Source organism: Schistocerca nitens, chromosome 3, assembly GCF_023898315.1.
Source record: "Schistocerca nitens isolate TAMUIC-IGC-003100 chromosome 3, iqSchNite1.1, whole genome shotgun sequence".
Lineage (NCBI taxonomy): Eukaryota > Metazoa > Arthropoda > Insecta > Orthoptera > Acrididae > Schistocerca > Schistocerca nitens.
In genome coordinates, this window is record NC_064616.1 from 746,051,701 (window position 1) to 746,074,271 (window position 22,571).

Below are 22,571 nucleotides of genomic sequence, written 5' to 3' on the forward strand. Positions count from 1 at the left end.
AGTTGCAGTTACTATAGACTCATCAGTAGCGGCTGCTACCTTCTCGATGCTGCTGGGCCTTGGGTGTTGCTTGTGCCCTCTTCAACTTCTGCGACGACTCTGCTTCTTGCTGCTCGTGGATGCCCTTAAATACCCATTTTGAAGGTCTGCCATGCTCGGACACAGCCCTCGCATCTGCTTTCTCTAACTTATTTTTCGGTCTTCCCGGACATTTCGTCGCTGTGGACCTACATTGGTTTCGATATGTCCGACAGAGTCCCGGGGCGCAAAGTTCCTTCTCGCCGTCCGAGGTCTGAGAGACGCGCTGTTCGTATCCTCGACGTGTTTACTAGCTCAGGCTATTTGTACTGTGTGACATTTTCCCTTCCGTGTCTGCGGTACTGCGTGACATCTGTGTAAGAAATACTGGCTGAACCTTTACATTATGAATAGCTATGTCATTTCGTTAATTAAATCCTCTGGGGACCTGACAGGTCACATGACAATGGTGATATCCACATACCTGAGGAACAGGTTGGTTTACATTGGCTGATTCCAGGACTTCCTCCTTGCAATGATTCGTATATATGTTGATGACAGCTGGTAAAAGTGGACTCCTCATGGCTACTCCTTCAGTCTACTTGTAGCAACCACTGTTAAACATAAACTATGTAAATGTCAAGACATGCCTAGAAACATTGGTTTTCTCTGTCACATTTCTGTCCCATAAGTTCCAGGGATTCTTGTAAAGGCACTCTAGTGAAAAGAAAGACAAGCTCCCAAGGACGTCGGAATCCTTAAGTTTAAAGTTATTAAGGCTTCCAACAAAATCCACGGACTCATTTTCAGACTTTGTCTTCAATTTATAAAATCGATGGAGTTTTGAATAAGATGTTGACAATTTCTAACACATGGGCTAAGCATATCCTTCAGATATTAAGCAAGTGAGTATGTTGGTTCTCCATTGTTGCTAACAATGAAGTGTAAATGCACCCCTATCTTTGTGAACCTTTGTAAGTCCATAAAGTCCTAGTGGAAATGATGTTCTCTGTCATACCTTCTTTGAGAAGGATCGTGGTCTTCCTCTCCATTCTGTTGGTAGGCCCAGTGCCGATCTTCCATAAGAAGATGCAAACCAACCTATACAAGCACGAGGACAGCTGCAACTACTTGGCACAAAGGAACGGAGCGCTCATAATATTGGTACATAGTGGTCACAACCTCTCCAACAATGAGTCTCAACCCACAACCTGAACATCAGGTCTGGAGAGCCGTGTGTCCTGCACCAACTGTACAAATAGCAGAAACAGAAGAGGAACCTCAAAAGAATGTGGCAATTACATTTATTCAATTTTCTGGTGTGTTATCCAAAACATAATCTGGAAACTGTGTTTCTTCTGCCATCTAAAATGTGGACACTGCTTGGTCTGGAGTGTGCAGGTATGAAGTCTATTAGATAGCCAGGCAATGTGGCAGGACATACATTTGTCAGACTGTGTGTAATGGGGAATACTGTTGCTGTGAACAGCAAGGACACACCAGATTGGAGCAACCTAGCAAGTTGATCATCACAGAACACTGCCTATCGAAATTCAGCAAACCTGATGGTGGCAATGTGGCCGTTTGCCGAAATGATTGTGCCTGTTTGACACTGACATCTAACCATTCGCCCATAAACTAGTTTATTGCTTTGTCAGTGTTTGGCTGTCACAGACAGTCCCAAACAAGATATATTGATGTAAGCACCCCATTATTGAAAAACAATTAATCCCACTCAAAGCAAACAAGGCAGTAGGTGATTACAGAAACTCCTCATTGCTTTTACATTGAATACACAAAGGAATTAGCCTCTTTCATAGTTCATATTTGTCAATAATTTCTCACACAGCTAATAGTTCTTTGTGACTGGAAAACTGTGCAGGTTACTCTTGTTTACAAAAAGGTGAAAAGGATAGGTACACAGAATTAAAAAAAACCAGTATCACCATTTACAAATTGTAGGCTTCTGTGATTGTCATCATCTTCTGTAGAAATTCCACATGTGTGACTGCGGAGTCATGTTGTTATATACACCAATGTTTTGGCCACTATTTAAAGTGGCCTTCAGCAGGTTACTGTATTTTGTATAATTAATGTATCTCCGTAAGCTCTAACATAATGACGTTCTTGGAGGAAAATTATCTTCTCTCAAAGAATCTGTACACATTCAGGATAAGTTACTCGTTTCAACACTGGTCACTTCAGTCTTGCACTATTTCTTGCAAATGATAATCTTCATAAGGATGTATTGGCATCAAGATTTTTAGACAAATACAACCCATAATGACACCAATCAGAGTCTAAGATTGGTTATGGAGCCACTAATGTTTTAAACATACGTAAATAATTTATTAGATAAGATTAGCAGCCTGGTCAAATTGTTCACTGACAATAATATTTTTTTCAATAAGGCAAGGTAATGTGTAAAGACTTCAACAGAATTTCCACTTGGTGCAATAAATGCAGGCTCTGTATAAACTGGGTAGATAAATAATTGCACAGAAAAAATGCAGGAGCCTGGTAGCTCTCAATTAAAAAGAAAAAGTGGGTAACTTTTGGAGCTGATTATTTAATCTTATAGGGAAAATACTGATTAGTTGTGTGAAATGAGATGAAGTCATGGAATCAATGGTAGGGGAAAGAGAATGGATTTCTTAAATTTATTGCCAGGTTTCTGAGAAAGGTGGTGCATTTGTAAAGGAATACGAATAAAAGCTATCAGTGTGGACCAATTCTATAGATTTCTGCAGCACTTGAAGTCCTTATAATTTAGACATGATATCAGATATCAAACATGTTCGGACCCATAGTCTTACTATTGTAATAGATAAAGGCTGTACGATAGTGTAGTAGGGATTCCCAAGAATTTAAGTGGGAATCTTTAGAAGAAAGGCAACATTGTCCTGTTGAAACTGTATTGGGTAACTTTAGTGAGCCAAGATTCAGAGTGTATTCTGTCAAAATTATACTGCTCCCACAATTTATGTTGTGTAGGGACCATGAACAAAAGGTAAGAGTTTTGTGCATGTTCCTAGTCAATATTTCCTCACACGGTGTTGTTTTGGACTTCAGTGCAATGACAGCTTTGATGCAGATCTTCATGCTAGTCTATACTGTGCTGGCCTCTTAATTTCTGCATGTCTAGGGCAACCTACATCCACTGGAACCTGCATTCTGTATTCATCCCTTGGTCTCCCTCTGCAATTTTTACCCCCCCCCCCCCCCCCCGCTCTTCCTTCGAGTACCAAATTAACTAATCCTTTTGATGTCTCATGATGTGTCCTATTAACTGATCCATTCTTTTTTGTTAAGTAGTGCCATAAATTTCTTTTCTAATGTATTTCATTCATTACCTCCTCATTAGTTAAAATATCTCCCCATCCATCTCCTCCTGCCCTCCACAGTTTGTCTCCTCTTCCCCCTGCCCCTTGGTCTGTATCCTCTTCCCCCTGCCCCTCGGCCTGTCTCCTCTCCCCCCCCCCCCCCCCCCCCCACACACACACACAAATTGTCTGTATCCCTTCCCAACACTCTCCTCACACCCTGATCTTGAGCCTTGCTTATTATTGTTGCAAATTCACACTCCGTAATAGTATTCTTATCATAAGCCGATATGCCATAAATACAACTGTACTGTTTTCTGTGAAAACTGACTTTGAGTAAACATAGAAATCAGCACATTGTTGGGTATATCATTTTCGTTTAGAAATAAATATAATGAGAATGAAGATATATGGGAGAGACAGTTTGTCTAATGGTTTAAACGCCCTGCTACTTACCTTAGAACAGACTGCGAGAAATGAGAAAAAACACACATTTTCACAGTAGAGATCAGCACAAAATATTTTTTCTTGCAGTCAGCTTTAACAGTAACTCTGTACATTGTTGTAAAAAAAAATGTGCTGATTATGTCCGTCTGAACATTTATGAATGTAGCGCGTAAACATTCTAAGTAAGCTGGTCAAGAACTTACAGATTTCTTGATTGCATTTCCACTATATATATTAGATATACAATTGACTCAATAATTTGACACTTGAAAATTTGAAACTCTCCATAATTTGAAATTTTTTCCCAGACCCTTGAAAAATAGTCAATAAATTGAAAAAATTAATGTATTTCTTCCCTTCCATAATTTGAAGTTGTTGTAATGAGAGCATCTCACCAATACTTCATAATTTGGAGTCATCTACTTTTCTGATTCCTGGTACAGACTCAGACAACCTGCCGTTTGTTTCTCTGACCTACATCCCACTCATTCTGCAATCTGCTTTCATACTGTGTTGTAGTCCACTGTGGTTCTTGAATCTTTGAAACACCATGAGTGCTAGAAGTAATGGTGTCTTTCAAGTGATAAAAAAGACATTGTTATTGAAGTTTTGCAGAGTGGAAATTTGAAAAAAAAAGTGTCGCAAAACAGTTTACCATTTTACTATCTACATTGTTGTTGATCTTAAAAATGAAGACTGTGTCACTGGTAGTGTCTGAGTTACGTGAAGGAGTAGTTTACATCAAGGTGAATTTCTCCATCTTGAGGAGTGCTTGATCAAGTGGATAAATCAGTGTTCCCATCAGTGGTTTCATTTTGAAGTAAAAAGCCATGTCTTTTGGTCAGTCCATCGGGATTCAAGGATTAATGGGAAGTGAGGCATGGCTCTCAAATTTTAAGAAAGTCACCCCATTATGTTCAAAAAAATCTGCAGTGAAGATGCTAGTGTGGACTGTTCTCTTTGTACCGAATGGACTGATGAACTAAAACCAATTTTGGATGGCTACAACGCGCACATCATCTTCAAAACAGATGACACGAGGTTTTGTTTCATAAATGTCCTCCTGATCACATCCTAGCATTCAGCAATGAAAAGCATCATGGAGGAAAACCGAGTAGGGACGGAATAACTGTTCTTTTAGCCTGTAACGTGACTGGATCTCAGAAGTTGAAACCACTGACTGTGGGAAAATCTGCAAAACCCCCAATTTATCGCTCAAACAAAAAATCAAGGATGTGGACGAAATTGTTTAATGAATAGCTGACTCTTTTGTAGATCACATAAAATTGATTTTTTCATGTCCAAAATGACATCAATGTTTCAACCACTGGACCAGAGTACAATACAAAATTTTAAAACACACTACTGCAGAGAGATTGTTTAACTAAAGGTGAGAAGGCAAATATAACAATTTTTTACCCCTATAGCCATGATTGATAAAGGCCTACCTCTCTTTCTAACTGCTTCAAGAAGTGAGGGTTTGTGAGGTGAAGAGAAAATGCAGATCAGTCACCAGAGTTGCGAGAATTAACGATTTCAGTCCCGTCAGACTCGGGGAAGGGAACTTCTATTCAGCTGTGGCAAGATAAACTTTGAGGATTTCTGTCATGTTGATGATATGTGTCCGTGGTGTTCTAACTGATGCTGTAATGTTGACCTGCCAGGATAAGGACATGGAAGATGCTTGAAAGGTCATCTGTCCGTACCTTAAGCTCCTACACCCTCAAAACAGAAACAAGTAATTTCTTTTCAGCTCTCCTCACCATAGAAAATTCGCTGGACAGTGCTAGGCGGAAGTCGCTCTCTCAAAAGAAAATCACTGACGACTTTTCAAAATGACATGTAACATTTTCATTCGTATGTTTTTCGTATACTGTATGTCTTTACCCTATATGGGGTGGTCCATTGATAGTGACTGGGCCAAATATCTCACGAAATAAGCATAAAACGAAACAACTACAAAGACCGAAACTCGTCTAGCTTGAAGGGGAAACCAGATGGCGCTATGGTTGGCCCACTAGATGGCGCTGCCATCGGTCAAACGGATATCAACTGCGTTTTTTTAAAATGGGAACCCACATTTTTTATTACATATTTGTGTAGTACACAAAGAAATATGAATGTTTTAGTTGGACCACTTTTTTCGCTTTGTGATAGATGGCGCTGTAATAGTCATAAATGTATAAGCACGTTGTATCACGTACCATTCCGCCAGTGTGGATGGTATCTGCTTCGTGATACATTACCCGTTTTAAAATGGACCGTTTACCAATTGCGGAAAAGGTCGATATCGTGTTGATGTATGGCTATTGTGATCAAAATGCCCAATGGACATGTGCTATGTATGCTGCTCGGTATCCTGGATGACATCATCCAAGTGTCCGGACCAGACGTTACTTAAGGAAACAGGAAGTGTTCAGCTGCATGTGAAATGTCAACCACAACCTGCAACAAATGATGATAGCCAAGTAGATGTTCTAGCTGCTCTCGCGGCTAATCCGCACATCAGTGGCAGACAAATTGCAAGAGAATCGGGAATCTCAAAAACGTCTGTGTTGAGAATGCTACATCAACATAGATTGCAGCAGAACCATATTTCTATGCACCAGGAATTGCATGGTGACGACTTTGAACGTCGTGTACAGTTCTGCCACTGGGCACGAGAGAAATTACGGGACGATGACAGATTTTTTGCACATGTTCTATTTAGCGACGAAGCGTCATTCACCAACAGCGGTAATGTAAACCGGTATAATATGCACTATTGGGCAACGGAAAATCCACGATGGCTGCATCAAGTGGAACATCAGCGACCTTGGCGGGTTAATGTATGGTGCAGCATTATGGGAGGAAGGATAATTGGCCACCATTTTATCGATGGCAGTCCAAATGGTGCAATGTATGCTGATTTCCTACGTAATGTTCTGCTGATGTTACTACAAGATGTTTCACTGCATGACAATGGCAATGTACTTCCAACGTGATGGATGTCTGGCACATAGCTCGCATGCGGTTGAAGCGGTATTGAATAGCATATTTCATGGCAGGTGGATTGGTTTTTGAAGCACCATACCATGGCCTGCACGTTCAATGGATCTGATGTCCCCGGGTTTCTTTCTGTGGGGAAAGTTGAAGGATATTTGCTATCGTGATCCATCGACAGTGCCTGACAACATGCGTCAGCGCATTGTCAATGCATGTGTGAACATTACGGAAGGTGAACTACTTGCTGTTGAGAGGAATGTCGTTACACGTATTGCCAAATGCATTGATGTTGACGGACATAATTTTGAGCATTTATTGTATTAATGTGGTATTTACAGGTAATAACGCTGTAACAACATGCGTTCTCAGAAATGCTAAGTTCACTAAGGTGCATGTATCACATTGGAACAACTGAAATAAAATGTTGAAACGTACCTACGTTCTGTATTTTAATTTAAAAAAACCTACCTGTTACCAACTGTTCATCTAAAATTGTGAGCCATGTTTTTGACTATTACAGCGCCATCTATCACAAAGCGAAAAAAGTGGTCTAACTAAAACATTCATATTTCTGTACGTACTATACGAATATGTAATAAAAAATGGGGGTTCCTATTTAAAAAAAAATCACAGTTGATATCAGTTTGACCTATGGCAGCGCCATCTAGCGGGCCAACCATAGCGCCATCTGGTTTCCCCCTTCAAGCTAGACAAGTTTCGTTCTTTGTAGTTTTTTCGTTTGTCGCTTATTTCGTGAGATATTTGGCCCGGTCACTATCAATGGACCACCCTGTACACAAATATTATTTTGCACATTACGAAAATAAAGATAAATGTGCGTATCTGTATACTATAATTTACTTTAAATGATACTCTCATTTATTTCAACTTTTCCTCCATCTCTTCCAATTATTTGAACTCTTGTGATTGTGAACACTCAGTAATTTGGACTTTTACCCTGGTCCTTTGAGTTTCAAATTATCAAGAGACTAATGTACATTTATACATTACATATATTAAATAAATATGTAGCCTATGCCCATCTGAATGTTTATTAAAGTATCATGTAAAAATTTTTAACAAATCGGTCAAGAACTATTAGAGATTTTTTGTTTGTTTTTCATTTATATATTACGTATCTACTTATATATTATCAGCCTTTTCCCCACAGCTTTACCCATGTATCACTCCTCCTCCTCCCCCTGTCACCCCTTCCTCCCTCTACCACCCCTTCCTCCCTCTACAACCCCTTCCTCCCTCTACCACCCCTTCCTCCCTCTACCACCCCTTCCTCCCTCTACCACCCCTTCCTCCCTCTACCACCCCTTCCTCCCTCTACCACCCCTTCCTCCCTCTACCACCCCTTCCTCCCTCTACCACCCCTTCCTCCCTCTACCACCCCTTCCTCCCTCTACCACCCCTTCCTCCCTCTACCACCCCTTCCTCCCTCTACCACCCCTTCCTCCCTCTACCACCCCTTTCTCCCTCTACCACTCCTTCCTCCCTCTGTCTGTCCATTCATCCTCCCATCTCTTTGTGTCTGCTTCTCCACCCCCTGATTTTGTCTATTTTCTCCACCCCCTTCTCTCTCACCATATCTGCCTCCCCCCTCTTCCTTTTCCACCTACCCACCACCCCTCAGCACCTTCTACCTGTGTCATGCATCTCTCTCTCCTCCCCACTCTCTGATCATTTTTTCCTCTTCCTCCCTGTGTGCACCCTTTCCTCCTCCTCCTCCTCCTCCTCCTCCCTCTGTTCATCCCTTCCCCTGTCGTTCTCAGCCTGTCCCCAGCCATGCTCATTGGCACATGTAGCCCCTGCAATACAGTTCAATAATGCACGCTAATACTATTCCCACAACAAGCTTGCCATGCAGGGCAGCATACATGTTGGGGTCCAGAAATCTGTTTCTTGCCCCTGACATGTGGACGCTCTGCAAAGCAGGGTTTTTGGCAAGCCGATAGTTCCCACACAACATATCTGTTGTGCAGGACTGCCTAGACATCACAGGCTGGAAGAATCACGTTATTGCCATATCTCCACCCCTGTTGGAGCTAGAAGAATTAAGGAGAGGAAAGACCCACCATGGTTTGACAGTGAAAATCAGAAAATGTTGAGGAGGCAAGGGATGTTGCACTCTCGGTTCAAAAGAGAACACACAACTGACAATAGGCAAATGTCAATATAAATTTGTGCAGCTGTAAAAAGATCTCTGCACAAAGCATATAGCTACTACTACCATCATACCTTAGCAAAAGATCTTGCTGAGAACTCGAGAAAATTCGGTCCTACTTAAAATCTCTAACTGGGTCTAAGGCTCCTTTCCAGTCACTCATTGACCTGTCTGGTGTGGCAGTAGAAGTTTTAAATTTTGCATTTACAATATCTTTCACTCAGAAGAATCGCACAAACATACCATCATTTGACCACCACACAGATTCCTGTATGGAGGACACAGTAATAAGCCTCCCTAGCATAGAGAAACAAATGAGAGAGTTGAAAACAAATAAGTCACTAGATCTGGATGAAATCCCAGTTCTGTTTTATAAAGAGTACTTTATGTCATTGGCCCCTTGCTTAGCTTGCATTTATTGTGATCCTCTCACTAGTGTGAAGTCCCAAGTGACTGGAAAAAAGCATAGGTGACACTTCTATATAAAAAGGGGAAAAGAACATACCCGCAGATTACACACCAATATCCTTAACATCAGTTTGCTGCTTAATTAGAATATAATAATTTTCCTTGAGATGGAAAAGCTTCTGTCCATGAATCAGCATGATTTTAGAAAGCATTGCTAGAGTGAAATTCAGCTTACCCTTTTCTCATACGATATCTTATGAACCATGGATGAACAGCAGTAGGCAGATCCCACATTCATAGATTTCCAAAAAGCATTTGATATGGTCCCCAGTGCAGACTGCTACAAAGATACGAGTATACAGAATAGGCTACCAGGCATGTGAGTGGCTCGAAAACTGTTTAAGTAACAGAAAGCAATATGTTGTTCTCAACAGCAAATGTTCATGAGACACACAGCATCATCAAAGGTGCCCCAGGGAAGTGTAATAGCACTGATGCTATTTTTCTATGTACATACGCTATATGATCCATAAGTACACGGACGCCCCCAAAAACATATGTTTTTCATATTAGGTGCATTGTGCTGCCACCTACTCCATATCAGCAACCTCAGTAGTCATTAGACATCGGGAGAGAGCATAATGGGCTGCTCCATGGAACTCACAGACTTCGAACATGGTCAGGTGAATGAGTGTCACTTGTGTCATACGTCTGTGCACGAGATTTCCACACTCCTAAACATCCCTAGGGACACGTACAGCACCAAAGCGTACAGGTCGACCTCATCTGTTGACTGACAGAGACCACCAACAGTTGAAGAGGGTCGTAATGTGTAATAGGCAGACATCTATCCAGACCATCACACAGAAATTCCAAACTGCATCAGGATCCACTGCAAGTACTACAACAGTTAGGTGGGAGGTGAGAAATCTTGGATTTAATGGTCTAGCAGCTGCCCATAAGCCACACATCATGCCAGTAAATGCCAAATGACACCTCGCTTGGTGTAAGGAGCATAAACATGGGACAATTGAACATGGAAAAATGTTGTGTTGAGTGACGAATCACAGTACACAATGTGACGATCCGATGGCTGGGTGTGGGTATGGCAAACGCCCGGAAAACGTCATCTGCTAGCGTGTGTAGTGCCAACAGTAAAATTCGGCGGCGGCAGTTGTGTTATGGTGTGGTTGTGTTTTTCATGGAGAGGGCTTGCACCCCTTGTTGTTTTGCATGGCACTACCACAGCACAGGCCTACATTGATGTTTTAAGCACCTTCTTGCATCCCACTGTTGAAGAGCAAATGGGGGATGGCGATTGCATCTTTCAACACGATCGAGCATCTGTTCGTAATGCACGGCCTGTGGCAGAGTGGTTACATGACAATAACATCCCTGTAATGGACTGGCCTGCACAGAGTCCTGGCCTGAATCCTACAGAACACCTTTGGGATGTTTTGGAATGCCGACTCACCGACCAACACCAGTACTTCTCCTCAGTGCAGCACTTCATGAAGAATGGGTTGCCATTCCCCAAGAAATCTTCCAGCACCTGATTGAACGTATGCCTTTGAGAGTGTAAGCTGTCATCAAGGCTAAGGGTGGGCCAAGACCGCATTTAATTCCAGCATTACCGATGGAGGGCACCACGAACTTGTGAGTCATTTTCAGTCAGGTGTCCAGATAATTTTGATTGCATAGTGTAAATGATAATGATCTGGTGGACCATGTGAGCAGCAGTCTGCAGCTGTTTGCTGATGACACTGTGGTGTATGGGAGGGTGTCATTGTCTAGTGACTGTAGGATGATAAAAGATGACTTGGACAAAATTTCCAGTTGGTTTGATGAATGGGATAACTCTAAATGTAGCGAAATGTAAGTTAATGAAGGTGAGTGGGAAAAGCAAACCCATAATTTTCAAATTCAGCGTTATTAGTGTGCTGCGTGATCAATAAAATATATAGATGTAATGTTGCTAAGCAGTATGGAATAGAACAAGCATGTAATGATTGTAGTAGGGAAGGAGAATGGTAGACTTTGGTTTATTGGGGGAATTTTAGGGAAGTGTGATTCATTTGTCAAGGAGACAGCATATAGGACACTAGTGCAACCCATTTTGAGTACAGCTAGAGTGTTTGGGACCCGCACCAGGTAGAATTGAAGGAAGACATTGAAGCAGTTGAGAGGCAGGCTGCTATATTTGTAGGTTCAAACAGCATGCAAGTATTGCGGAGGTACTTTGGAAACTCAAATGGGAATTCCATGGAGGGAAGGTGGTCTTCTTTTCGAGGAACACTTGAGGAAATTTAGAGAACCAGCATTTGAAGCTGACCGCAGAACGATTCTGCTGCTGCCAATGTACATTTTGTGTAAGGACCACAAAGATAAGAAGTATTAGGTTTCGTATGGGGGCATAAAGACAATTATTTTTCCTTCGGTCTATTTGCGAGTGGAACAGGAAAATAATGTGAAGTAAATTGGTCAAGTACTTTTCAAGATTTTTGATTGGACTACATTCCATTACTTGTTTTAATTTTATTAATCTCTCAACTTCTTTTCAAGACACTATCCATTCCAGTTAACTTCTCTTCAAAGTCCGCTGCCATTTCTGGCAGATGTACAGTGTCATTGGTAAAGCAAAATAATTTATTTCTTTGTGGTGAACAACTTGAATAATGTTGGGAGTATGCTACAATCCGGTCTCACTCCATTTTCAATTACTGCTTCCCATTGCTTTCATTCAACTCTTATAATTGTGTACTACTTTCTGTAAAAGTTGTAGGTAAACCTTTGCTCCTTGTATTTTATCCCTGATTACTTTATGTTTCAAAGAGTGTTTTCCAGTCAACATTGTCAAAAGCACTCTCTAAATCTATAAATGCCAAACATAAATTTTCCTTCTTCAGTCTAGCTTCTAAGGCAAATCATAGGGTCACTATTCTCTTGCATCTGCCTTCATTTGTTCAGAATTGGAACTGCTTTACGTCAAGGTCAACTTCTACCTGTCATATTATTCTTTTGTAGATAATTTCTACTAGTATTTTGAAGCCATTACTTATTGAACTAATGGTTTGATTGATGTTTATGCATATCAGTACCTGGCTTCTTTGTAAGAGAAATTATCTCATGCTGCTTGAAGTTTGAGGGTATTTCATGTTTCTTGTATACCTTGCACTAAGCAGAATAGTTCTGTCATTGGTAGCTCTCTCAAGGATCTCAGTATTCCTGAGGGAACATCATTTACTCTAGGGGCATTATTTAGGCCTGGGTCTTTCAGTGCGCTGTCAATTCTTCTCCCATTTCATCTCCATCTACTTCTTGTTCCCTTTCCATAATATTCTCCTCAAATTTTTTTCCTTTGAATAACTTTTCCATACATACTGTCAGTCTTTCAACACCCGCTTAATGCTGGCTTGCCACCTGATCCCTTGATATTCATACAGTTACTTTTCTTTTCTCCAAAGGTTTATTTAATTTTCATATAGATGGCATCTACCTTTCCATAGCCGTGTATTCTTATACAGCTTTGCATTTCTCCTCCAGCAATTCCTGCTTTGCCTTTTCACACTTTCTGTCACTCATTTTTTACATGTCTGTATTCCCTTTTGCCTAAATCATTTCCTGCATTTGCATTTTGTGTGTTTTCTCCTTTCTTCAATTTAAATTCGATATCTCATGTGTTTTAGAAGTGTTTCCCACCGCCTTAGTTTCATACCATTCTACAATTTCCCCAGTTTCAATCAGTAATTTGTAACCAACAAATTGCTGTCATAGCAGATATCTACCCATGTAAATGTTTTACAGTTTAAAATCTGGTTTTGAAATTTCTGTCTTACCATTGTGTTGCCTATCTTAAACCTTCCCACGTATCTTCCATATATACAACATTCTTTCATGATTATTAACCCCAATGAATGCAATGATTAAATTGTGCCCTGTGGAAAATTCTACTAAACAGTTTCCCCTTTCTTTCCTTTTCCCCAATCCACATTCACCTGCTAATTTACCTTCTCTTCATTTTCATGCTGTCACTTTTGAGTCCTCTGCCACAATTACATTTTCACCTTGTTTTACAATCTGAATAATTTCTTGTTTAATTGTACTCTTTCAGTTTTTTCATCTGTGGACATAGTATCATATGTATTTTACTACTGTAGTGTGTCTTGGCTTTGTCACTCTCTTGCCTGTGATAATGTACTCAATAAACTGTTTAGAGTAATTCGCTTATGTTCCTTTGTGTCTTATTCAATATGAACCTACTCCCTCATTACATCTATTAGATTTTGTGTTACTAACCCTTTACTCAACCGACAGAAAGTCCTGTTCTTCACCCTGCCACAATTTTGCTAATCTGCCCAATATCTAACATCAACCTTCCCATTTCTCCTTTGAAGAAGTTAAACCAACCCACTTCAACATGTAGAGTGCTATTTTTTTCTCTTCTTAAATAGTCACTGCTCTGAGATCTGACAGGGCGAGTGTTCTACTTCCAGAATATTTTACACACTGAGATGCCATATCATTAAACCTTGCATTAGAGATTCATGTCTTTGGGAAATATAATGGCTTTAGTTTTCCCTAGCTTTCAGCTTTCCAAAGTACCAACATAGCAAGCCAGCTGTCCTCCTTGCAGAACCATGTGTTTACAGATATTCTCTAATGTGGTTGTATCTACAGTACTGCTATCTGTATCACTGAAGCAAGTAAGATCCACAGTTTGTGGCAGACCCTCAATCAGTATGTGAATGGAATAGGACAGAAGACTGCTAAAATTGTTACCAAGTATCCCCCTCCCCACCATACTCTTCACAGGGGCTTGCGGAGCAAGATGTAAATGCAGGCACCCTAAGTGAACAAAATGATGGTGACCTTAGAAACAGATCTCATATTTCTGTTTTCAATGAAGTCACACATTGTCTATATTTGTAGCTGATAGGGAATTAATGAGTTTTGGGATATAATTTCTTTCAGTATAGTTATGATTTTTATTTACTCTAGAGTTAAAGAAAGGATTAGTGAAAGTACCGTATGAGTGAGAAATACGAAGCAGGGCAAATAAGCCACTGGAAATGTACACATTTATATTGACATCCAGTTTACTGGTATTACTAAAACACACAATCACTGTTTTCATACTTCTTAAGGTAAGACTTTACACTCCAAAACTGATAAACTACTGTAAAATATGGAGGTTTGGACAAGTGGTTGGAACATTGTATTGCGTGCTGCATATTTGTGTGAATATATCTAATTCGTAATCATTCGGTCGCGCAGCTGCTTTGACTATGGTCAAACAATTGGAAGCCCTTGCGAGATGGTGTACTAGGTGAATGATCTTGAAAAATGTACCAGAGCTATCAAAAGTTTGTCAGGTATTGTTTGCTCATACAGAAGTTGTTTCCTCTCGAGAACAGACTGGTTCACTCCATGACCATCAACTTTATAATAAATGGCATGTCATTGGCAGGACAATGGAAGTATGAGAAATGTAAAGGGAGAGCCCAGGGTACAAAACAACCCTACTTACTAACAAGTAAGTAGGACTGTATTAGATGAGTATGTGCCAAGCAAGATGGTAAGAGATGGAAAAGAGCCACCGTGGTACAACAACAGAGTTAGAAAACTGCTGCAGAAGCAAAGGGAACCTCACAGCAAACATGTTGTTGTTGTGGTCTTCAGTCCTGAGACTTGTTTGATGCAGCTCTCCATGCTACTCTATCCTGTGCAAGCTTCTTCATCTCCCAGTACCTACTGCAACCTACATCCTTCTGAATCTGCTTAGTGTATTCATCTCTTGGTCTCCCTCTACGATTTTTACCCTCCACGCTGCCCTCCAATACTAAATTGGTGATCCCTTGATGCCTCAGAACATGTCCTACCAACCGATCCCGTCTTCTGGTCAAGTTGTGCCACAAACTTCTATTCTCCCCAATCCTATTCAGTACTTCCTCATTAGTTATGTGATCTACCCACCTAATCTTCAGCATTCTTCTGTAGCACCACATTTCAAATGCTTCTATTCTCTTCTTGTCCAAACTATTTATTGTCCATGTTTCACTTCCATACATGGCTACACTGCATACAAATACTTTCAGAAATGACTTCCTGACACTTAAATCTATACTCGATGTTAACAAATTTCTCTTCTTCAGAAATGCTTTCCTTGCCATTGCCAGTCTACATTTTATATCCTCTCTACTTCGACCATCATCAGTTATTTTGCTCCCCAAATAGCAAAACTCCTTTACTACTTTAAGTGTCTCATTTCCTAATCTAATTCCCTCAGCATCACCCGACTTAATTCGACTACATTCCATTATCCTCGTTTTGCTTTTGTTGATGTTCATCTTATATCCTCCTTTCAAGACACTATCCATTCCATTCAACTGCTCTTCCAAGTCCTTTGCTGTCTCTGACAGAATTACAATGTCATCGGCGAACCTCAAACTTTTTATTTCTTCTCCATGGATTTTAATACCTACTCCGAATTTTTCTTTTGTTTCCTTTACTGCTTGCTCAATATACAGATTGAATAACATTGGGGAGAGGCTACAACCCTGTCTTACTCCCTTCCCAACCACTGCTTCCCTTTCATGTCCCTCGACTCTTATAACTGCCATCTGGTTTCTGTACAAATTGTAAATAGCCTTTCGCTCCTTGTATTTTACCCCTGCCACCTTCAGAATTTGAAAGAGAGTATTCCAGTTAACGTTGTAAAAAGCTTTCTCTAAGTCTACAAATGCTAGAAACGTAGGTTTGCCTTTCCTTAATCTTTCTTCTAAGATAAGTCGTAAGGTCAGTATTGCCTCACGTGTTCCAACATTTCTACGGAATCCAAACTGATCTTCCCCGAGGTTGGCTTCTATTAGTTTTTCCATTCGTCTGTAAAGAATTCGTGTTAGTATTTTGCAGCTGTGACTTATTAAACTGATGGTTCGGTAATTTTCACATCTGTCAACACCTGCTTTCTTTGGGATTGGAATTATTATATTCTTCTTGAAGTCTGAGGGTATTTCGCCTGTTTCATACATCTTGCTCCCCAGATGGTAGAGTTTTGTAAGGACTGGCTCTCCCAAGGCCGTCAGTAGTTCCAATGGAATGTTGTCTACTCCCGGGGCCTTGTTTCGACTCAGGTCTTTCAGTGCTCTGTCAAACTCTTCACGCAGTATCGTATCTCCCATTTCATCTTCATCTACATCCTCTTCCATTTCCATAATATTGTCCTCAAGTACATCGCCCTTGTATAGACCCTCTATATACTCCTTCCACCTTTCTGCTTTCCCTTCCTTGCTTAGAACTGGGTTTCCATCTGAGCTCTTGATATTCATACAAGTGGTTCTCTTATCTCCAAAGGTCTCTTTAATTTTCCTGTTGGCAGTATCTATCTTACCCCTAGTGAGATAAGCCTCTACATCCTTACATTTGTCCTCTAGCCATCCCTGCTTAGCCATTTTGCGCTTCCTGTCGATCTCATTTTTGAGACGTTTGTATTCCTCTTTGCCTGCTTCATTTACTGCATTTTTATATTTTCTCCTTTCATCAATTAAATTCAATATTTCTTCTGTTACCCAAGGATTTCTACTAGACCTCGTCTTTTTACCTACTTGATCCTCTGCTGCCTTCACTACTTCATCCCTCAAAGCTACCCATTCTTCTTCTACTGTATTTCTTTCCCCCATTCCTGTCAATTGTTCCCTTATGTTCTCCCTGAAACTCTGTATAACCTCTGGTTCTTTCAGTTTATCCAGGTCCCATCCCATTAAATTCCCACCTTTTTGCAGTTTCTTCAGTTTTAATCTACAGGTCGTAACCAATAGATTGTGGTCAGAGTCCTCATCTGCCCCTGGAAATGTCTTACAATTTAAAACCTGGCTCCTAAATCTCTGTCTTACCATTATATAATCTATCTGATACCTTTTAGTATCTCCAGTTTTCTTCCATGTATACAACCTTCTTTCATGATTCTTAAACCAAGTGTTAGCTATGATTAAGTTATGCTCTGTGCAAAATTCTACCAGGCGGCTTCCTCTTTCATTTCTTAGCCCCAATCCATATTCACCTACTATGTTTCCTTCTCTCCCTTTTCCTACACTCGAATTCCAGTCACCCATGACTATTAAATTTTCGTCTCCCTTCACTATCTGAATAATTTCTTTTATTTCATCATACATTTCTTCAATTTCTTCACCATCTGCAGAGCTAGTTGGCATATAAACTTGTACTACTGTAGTAGGTGTGGGCTTCGTATCTATCTTGGCCACAATAATGCGTTCACTATCCTGTTTGTAGTAGCTTACCCGCATTCCTATTTTCCTATTCATTATTAAACCTACTCCTGCATTACCCCTATTTGATTTTGTGTTTATAACCCTGTAGTCACCTGACCAGAAGTCTTGTTCCTCCTGCCACTGAACTTCACTAATTCCCACTATATCTAACTTTAACCTATCCATTTCCCTTTTTAAATTTTCTAACCTACCTGCCCGATTAAGGGATCTGAGATTCCACGCTCCGACCCATAGAACGCCAGTTTTCATTTTCCTGATAACGACATCCTCTTGAGTAGTCCCCGCCCGGAGATCCGAATGGGGGACTATTTTACCTCCGGAATATTTTACCCAAGAGGACGCCATCATCATTTAATCATACAGTAAAGCTGCATGTCCTCGGGAAAAATTACGGCTGTAGTTTCCCCTTGCTTTCAGCCGTACACATAAACATAGACAAAGCCTTGCAGATAAACAAAAATTACGTGAAGCAAAATGTAGTGTGAGGAGGTCTATGCGAGAGGTGTTCAATGTATTAGAAAGGAAAGTTCTGTGTACTGACTTGGCAGAAAATCCTAAGAAAGTTTGGTCTTATGTCAAAGCGGTAGGTGGATCAAAACAAAATGTCCAGACACTCTGTGACCAAAATGGCACTGAAACAGAGGATGACAGACTAAAGGCTGAAATACTAAATATCTTTTTCCAAAGCTATTTCGCAGATGAAGACTGCACTGTAGCTCCTTCTCTAGATTGTCACACAGATGACAAAATGGTCGGTATCGAAATAGATGACAGAGGAATAGAAAAACAATTAAAATCACTCAAAAGAGGAAAGGCCGCTGGACCTGATGGGATACCAGTTCGATTTTACACAGAGCACGCGAAGGAACTTGCCCCCCTTCTTGCAGCGGTGTACCGTAGGCCTCTAGAAGAGCATAGCGTTCCAAAGGATTGGAAAAGGGCACAGGTCATCCCCATTTTCAAGAAGGGACGTCGAACAGATGTGCAGAACTATAGACCTAAATCTCTATCGTCAATCACTTGTAGAATTTTGGAACACGTGATATGTTCGAGTATGATGACTTTTCTGGAGACCAGAAATCTACTCTGTAGGAATCAGCATGGGTTTCGATAAAGACAGTCGTGTGAAACCCAGCTCGCGCTATTCATCCACGAGACTCAGAGGGCCATAGACACGGGTTCCCAAGTAGATGCCGTGTTCCTTGACTTCCGCAAGGCATTCGATACAGTTCCCCACAGACGTTTAATGAACAAAGTAAGAGCATATGTACTATCAGACCAATTGTGTGATTTGATTGAAGAGTTCCTCGATAGCAGAACGCAGCATGTCATTCTCAATGGAGAGAAGTCTTCCAAAGTAAGAGTGATTTCAGGTGTGCCGCAGGGGAGTGTCGTAGGACCTTTGCTATTCACAATGTACATAAATGACCTTGTGGGTAGCATCGGAAGTTCACTGGGGCTTTTTGCAGATGATGCTGTGGTATACGAGAGGTTGTAACAATTGAAAATTGTACTGAAATGCAGGAGGATCTGCAACACAATGGGCGCATGGTGCAGGGAATTGCAATTGAATCTCAATGTAGACAAGTGTAATGTGCTGCGAATATACAGAAAGAAAGATACTTTATCATTTAGCTACAATATAGCAGGTCAACAACTGGTAGCAGTTAATTCCATAAATTATCTGGGAGTAGGCATTAGGAGTGATTTAAAATGGAATGATCATATAAAGTTGATCGTCAGTAAAGCAGATGCCAGACTGAGATTCATAGGAAGAATCCTAAGGAAATGCAATCTGAAAACAAAGGAAGTAGGTTACAGTACACTTGTTCGGGCACTGCTTGAATATTGTTCACCAGTGTGGGATCCGTACCAGAAAGGGTTGATAGAAGAGATGGAGAAGATCCAACGGAGAGCAGCGCGCTTTGTTACAGGATCATTTAGTAATCGCGAAAGCCTTACGGAGATGATACATAAACTCCATTGGAAGACTCTGCAGGAGAGGTGCTCAGTAGCTCGGTACGGGCTTTTGTTGAAGTTTCGAGAACATATCTTCACCGAGGAGTCAAGTAGTATATTGCTCCCTCCTACATATATCTCGTAACGAGACCATGAGGATAAAATCAAAGAGATTAGAGCCCACACAGAGGCATACCGACAATCTTTCTTTCCACGAACAATACGAGACTGCAATAGAAGGGAGAACCGATAAAGGTACTCAAAGTACCCTCCACCACACACCGTCAGGTGGCTTGCGGAGTATGGATGTAGATGTAGATGTAGATGTAGATGTAGAAGTCTGAAGTGAATACATTAAATGAAACTCACAGTTGCGAATGAGGACAACCATCGGCTGTAGAATGGAATGATGACAATGAAAATTGGCACCAGACTGGGACACGAACACGAATTTCCCATTTATCGCGAGCGTTCCCTTCCCATTTGGCTATCCATGCATGATTCACGGCCAGACCCAAACTTCCATGTGTCGTCACCCATGTGTCTGCAGCCTGTACTCATACATGTATATTCCCATACAGGTCAGACATTGTACTTGAAAGCTGCTTGCCCGATGTCGGCGGATAAATATGATACTTCAGTGCCTGGGTTATTCTGATTTCACTGCGAAGTTCCTTTGGACATGCATGCGTGCTCAAAGGAACAGGCACTGTGATGACTACAGCCATTATGAAACACATTAAATGAATTCACAATTGTATAGTATGAAGTGTTGTCTGAAACTGGCAGATAATCTGAGACAGTGAGATACACCTCTACCACTGGAAAGCCACTGATTTCCCCCATGAAGTCTAATCATAGGCATGGGGAGGGGGCGGGGATCTAGTGGGCGGGGGCACAGTGTGCAACCAGCAACCAATTATGCCTATCACCTGGACTCTGAGCTCATACTCCCTTCTGACATTTGATAGAGAAGATGAAAACAACCAAGAATGTTTGTGGTGTTGTGGTGAAGTACGCAGTATGCAGCAGTATCACAATAAATGACTCTGGACCTATCATTAATCTAATTTGCTGTGAGGTGCAGAAATTAGTGAAATACAATAATCATTTGGAAAGTCTGGTGAATGTGGACGCAATAGTGAGGAATTTCACCAAATGACATCATTGTTAATAGCGAGTGTGATTCTTGTAGCAGCTGTGAACAGTGTTTAAAGCAGGTGCATCAGACAGCTTTTTGTGTTGAGAACCCCATGAACTTGAAATTGCAGCATTTGTTGCAGGACATGAAGGAAAAAGAAGAAAACACAGTTTCATTCTTTTATCAAACATTTTTTGTTAGAAATGTTGAAGAGCTGCACGAGTCAAAACTGAACTGGACAAAGTTCATATAAAATCTGTTATCAGTACTGAAGACTGTATACTTTGGTTTTAATGAGTCTGACATAACCATTGAAGCACTGTAGATGAAAAGTTCGTGGATCGGCCAAGTGAGGTCTCCACAAAGGAAATTAGTGAAGAAACAAACCCATGTTGTTGTAATACAAAACATTAAACTTAAAATACAAAAGATAGTTAAGACTGTGTGCACCTGAATGTGAGTACACCGTATCCAGCATGAAAACTGAAAATGAAGATGTGCACAATGTGGGTGTTGCAGTTGATGTTTGTTCACCAGAAACTTGTCCAAAGAAAATTTCAGAGCACAATTTATCAATGTTTAATCATAATATCCAAGTTCCTCTGTGACAAAGTGTAACTTGGATAAAACCTGGAGCCATAATTACACCATAGAAGTGAAACATTCAAAACGGTGGGCAAAGGCCATTTTGAAAGCTGGTAAGGTAATAGCCACAGTTTCTTAGCTGTCCCAGGATATAATTCTCATAGAGTATTTTGGAAAAGAGTAGAAATGTAACTGAGGCCTATTTCGTTCATTTTTTGGACTATTTGAAACAGTTTGAATGGGAAGAAGAGAGAGGCACACACAGAGAAGTGTTCTTTCACACAGACAGTGGAGTGTAAAGCAGTGCAGCAGTTGTGGTGGATAAATTAGCCTTCATGTTGATGCATCCTAGCCCCCAGATGAAGTTCGAAGTGATTTCATCCCATTCCTCAATTTAAATTTGGCTTTGTGCTCAGAAATTTGAATCAAATGAAGGGAATGTTGCCAACAATGAATGTTCTACAGATTTTGACACAACCTGTTTTTCTGGGGTAATGAGTAGAAAATTGTACACTCGCAGGACCTAATGTGTAGTTTTAGATAGAGTTGAACTGAAATTTTAGATCTGATTTTTTTTACGATGTACAACAGATAACCTTCATACATAACTTTAAAATTCTTTCATAATTTACCCAAAGAAATAAAGGTCTGACAAATATTAGAAATATTATTAAATGCAGATTAAAGTTTTTTCTTGTGAGCACTCCTTCTATAATATGGGGGATTTCTGAAATAAGAATTAATCAGTCAGTCACAAACTTTTGAATTGTCAACATGTGTGCATATAGAGGTATTGGTTTTGTGAGGTTTTTACATCTTTTGTTCAGTTGACACATGCCAAATCATGATTATGATAAATTTGAAGTATAGATCACACAAAGAAACTAAATTAATTAACTGTGAATGTGATGATTTTAGGTCAGGCCTAACTGTGACTGTCAAATATTATTTGAAAACAGTCATTTCGTACAATACAGTATAAAGTATGTAATATAAATATTTGTAAAAGCAACTGTAACACAGACTGACAGTCTAAGAGATTGTATAGAAAATAATAAGTACCAGTTGTCTCTTTTACAGTGGTTAAAATAATGGGTGATTAATCGGTGGCCTGAAGGCTGCACGCGGTCCACGATTGGTTTCTGTTCAGCTAGCGGAAGAAATTCCAGGTGAACCTATAATGAATGTTTTCTCAAAAACACAAGTTTTGAGGCACAATTTGTTGGTGTGGCATGTTGGGAAAA

At 40.4% G+C, this 22,571-nt stretch overlaps 1 protein-coding gene across 1 annotated transcript in view; it reads left to right on the top strand.

The window, feature by feature from the left end:
* The window catches only part of LOC126248730 (tetratricopeptide repeat protein 7B-like), a 231,957-nt gene that overhangs the window by 183,185 nt on the left and 26,201 nt on the right, over positions 1-22,571 (top strand).